Source organism: Chelonoidis abingdonii, chromosome 1 (assembly GCF_003597395.2).
Source record: "Chelonoidis abingdonii isolate Lonesome George chromosome 1, CheloAbing_2.0, whole genome shotgun sequence".
Taxonomy (NCBI): domain Eukaryota; kingdom Metazoa; phylum Chordata; order Testudines; family Testudinidae; genus Chelonoidis; species Chelonoidis abingdonii.
Genome location: NC_133769.1, coordinates 253,072,242 through 253,076,111, shown reverse-complemented (window position 1 = coordinate 253,076,111; position 3,870 = coordinate 253,072,242).

The following is a 3,870-nucleotide window of genomic DNA, read 5'->3' as shown; positions in this document are numbered from 1 at the left end:
GCAAATGCAAAACCAGCGGAGAGTCAGAGTTTCTCTCACCAGCCTCATCTCAGCAGTCCGCAAAATGCAACTCTGTCAACTCTAGACCAAGAGATTTTCTCTTCCCCCGTCTTCTTCCTCCACAAACAATTCCCGTGGAGTGGCAGACCAATCCCTTGAGCCAATAGGAAAAATCCAGGTTAAAATAAAGCTTTATACTCAAAGAAAGAAAAAGACAAAAATGGTCCTGTATCAAGGTGAAATCACAGGTCATGAGCTAAGAAAACACCTGAATAAACAGCTATCCAATAGAGAATACAATTTACATTCCACAAACTACACCACTGTAATCAAACATATCAATAAAACTTATGTGCTTATAACCTGTCTTTCAACACTAGGGAAACAGAAGATAGAAGCTGGGATAGGATAGATACACTCTCAGGCCGAGAGAGCACAGACACAGACAAGAATCCCACCAAACTTTCCTCCCTTGAGATTTGAAAAATCTTGTTTCCTGATTGGTCCTGTCCGGTCAGGTGTTTGGTTTCCGTTGTACCTTTACAGGTAAACAGAACATTATCCTTAGCCTATGCTGATTAGGAACATGGGACAGTCTAAATTATCCACTACCCTAGAGTACCGCAGATATTACATGTACATACTCAGTTGTGACATTAATGTATTTAGAGATTGGAATATTTACGCGTGAAATCAGCTAACAATGCACTAGAAGGTACTCATTTAGATAAGATCATACATCTAAGAGGACGTTTAATCACCAAAACCTAACACAGCATGAGCAATTGTCTACGGGCAAAGGAACGGCGTGTTAATTTTGAATTCATCGTTGGCCCAGGGATAAAAGAGAGGTTGCTCTGCGTTCAAGGTCGAATACACGAGACTATGCTACGGTAAAAAGAAACTGCTTCGCCCATGGCCGTGAAAAAAAATATAAAGACGACAGAAGGCAATACAGACAGAACTACAATTACATTCGAGCAAGTTACATTCCACATAATCGCAGAGGATCCAAACGTTGCCTTTGTGTCGCGACCCGGCCGGTGGGCTTGTGACACAAAGAAGCCCACAGCCGCAAACCTGGGCTGGAATCTCTGAAAGAGAACCCGCATGGAGATATCCAGGGTGGTAAAGACGAACAGCCCTACAGAGCGGAAGCATGTTGGAGAAGTTCTGGACAAGCTGTATACAGGATTCGCGTCCGTCTCATCCGTCCTCTCTGAACATATAACACAGAAATGGCCAGCTGACGTACTTGTAAAAGTATAAACGAGGGCTTTGGATATTGTTTTCCCTGAGTGATGTTGGGACGTTCCCCAACACTCCTTCGTTTGTTGTTTTATTATTTCTTAATGAGTTTAAAATAATCGTTATTGGTGTGGTTTTCTTTACGTTCCCCAATCTAATCCGGTGTGTACCTGAATCACCTGACAGCAGGAACAGATTGTACAGAAATTTGTCAACAATATTGGTTGAGCCATTAAAAGGGGGGAGCCCTGCAGAAGTACACATCTATTTGTTTATACCTTGATATATTTTTTTGTTGCGTGCTTGGTACATTCGGTTGTTGTTGAGAACTGCAATGATTAAAAGTGAGCCTATAGATAAGGAAACGCTATCTGTTTTGGTTCTGTCTGCTGTCTAACTGGTTATCTGGTGTTTCTGCTGCTGTTCATTTGGAGTCAGAGAGTGTGGACAGAACTGAATACTCGTCGTAATTCCTCGGAGGAAGCGTGCGTGCAAGGAAGCTGAGGTCGAATTGAGTTCTTCGTCCCGCTCCCCTGTTAGCGGTCAGTGTAAAGAGCTGGAAAACCGGCTTAAACTGTAATCTTTGCCCTGTTAATTCTCTTCCTGTTGTTAAGTTCACAGAACAGAGGTGGGTTCGGTAAACCTTTTTAAAGGGGTTGGATTTATATTAAGTAATAGGCTTTGGCCCAAATGGGACCATGTGCTGTATGCAGTGGCAAGCCTCACTAGGGATGATTGGGTAGTCTGTGAGTAAAAATGTTTAAGGGAAGAGACCAGGAGGGGTGGGGGCTAGTTAAGAAGCCCACCCTCCTAGCTAAACTGGTAGTGGAACAAGTTGGTCCCCATAGAAGGGACGATTCAGCGAGAAAAGCAGGATCGGGCCCAGACAGGCAGGCAACAGACAGAGATTAGAAAACAGGTTGGAAAATTTTGAGGGCATAGTGAAAGGAAGGAGTAAGTAAGTATAAGCATGGGGATTTCAAATACCCAGGACTTACTTGGAATGGTGATTTGAGTTAATAAAAATAGCTGTTGGGAGACAAGCAAGTGATTTACGGAAGAGTGAGAAGTTAACTCTGTAGTTGCTGGAGGGAACAGCAGTTAAACTTTGTAAAAATGCTAAAGAAGAAAGTTCTTGGTGTCTGTGCAATGTTTGTAAATAAATTCAGGCAAAGAAATTATTGGATTGTAATCATTTGATTTGGCTATGAACAATTTAGTTGAATTAGCTGAAAAATGTATACAGTGTTATGTAATTGAAAATCTGGGCTGCCTATGAAACAAATACAAGAAAATATGGGGCAATTCCTCTGTTTTGCCTGAAATCAACAAGGGTAATTTGTATATTTTAAGTGATGATTGACTGCCCAGAAGGGGTCATCTGTTTTTTTGTCTTTCAGATATTCAGAGCAAACTGATGCCAGCTGAACAGCATTTAACGTACCATGCATTTACTGGCACAATAGAAATTATGTTTTGTGTTCTATGTTCTGTCTTGTGGTGTTTGTCTTGCGGCTGGAATTGTTTTGTTTAGTATTTTCATAGAATAGTCTAGTTTAAAATCGAAGAAAAAGGTTAAATTAAAATGCAGATACTTGTTTTGTTCAACTTGAAATACAAAGTGTTAATAAATTAGGAGAATGTGATATACTAAAGTCTAATGCATTTCCTTAAGTAATAAAAAGAAATTTTATTGGCCAAATTGTTAATTGCAAAAATTGTTAAAATTTGCATACCAACAATCTTTGAAAGCAAAGACATGAAAAGTTAACCCACTCCCCATATTGTACATGGGATCCTTCTGGCTACCTCAGATTTCTAGCCAGAGGGTTGGAGCTGGTGGAAAACTATTGGACTAGAGGTTAAATTGAGTGAACTCCTCAAAGTGGGTGTGCTTGTCCTGGCTTGTTGCTCCAAAGTTCTGTAATAAAGTTATTTTAGTGAAAGGGTATATGGGGCATACATTGAATAATAAGACTAATGTACTATATAATGGCAATGTTCATGTGTTTGTTGTTGGGAAAAAGGTGTATAAGTAAAAAGTGGAAGTTTCCTTTGTAGGTTAAAAGAAGCCAAAAAGGAAAAAAAGAACAAAGAACAAAATAAGTCAACTGGAAAAAGAAAAAAAATAGCAATCTCAGGCTATAGATAGGACACTGACTCTATTCATGGTCAAGACTTGGCTAACAACCAGGAAAAGGAGGGCTTGAATTTGCCCACGCAGCTATAAGGTTTGCAAAACACTGCTAGGCACTAATGAAGTGTGTTAGATTTCTTTTCTCATAGGTAAAGAAGCGCTACCCAAAGACCCTAGCAGCCCTGCCACTCCTTGGAACCAGGAGACTGGATCAATGTAAAGGTCCACCAACGAAAAAACGCTCTGGCTCCATGCTGGAAAGGCCCTTATTAAGTCCTGCTGACTACCAACACCGCTGTGAAGTGTCAAAGACTGACTGCTTGGGCCCAAGATTCTCACTGCAAAAAGACTGTGTAGCAGAGTGGATCTCTGCTCCAGCCCTGAAGGAGTTAACAACAGCCCAGGGAAGGGGCTGAGGCTGGAGCAAGCAGCCTTTTGAGCTGGGCTGATTGGAGAAGTGGCTGCAGCTGTGGCCATGCCCCAAA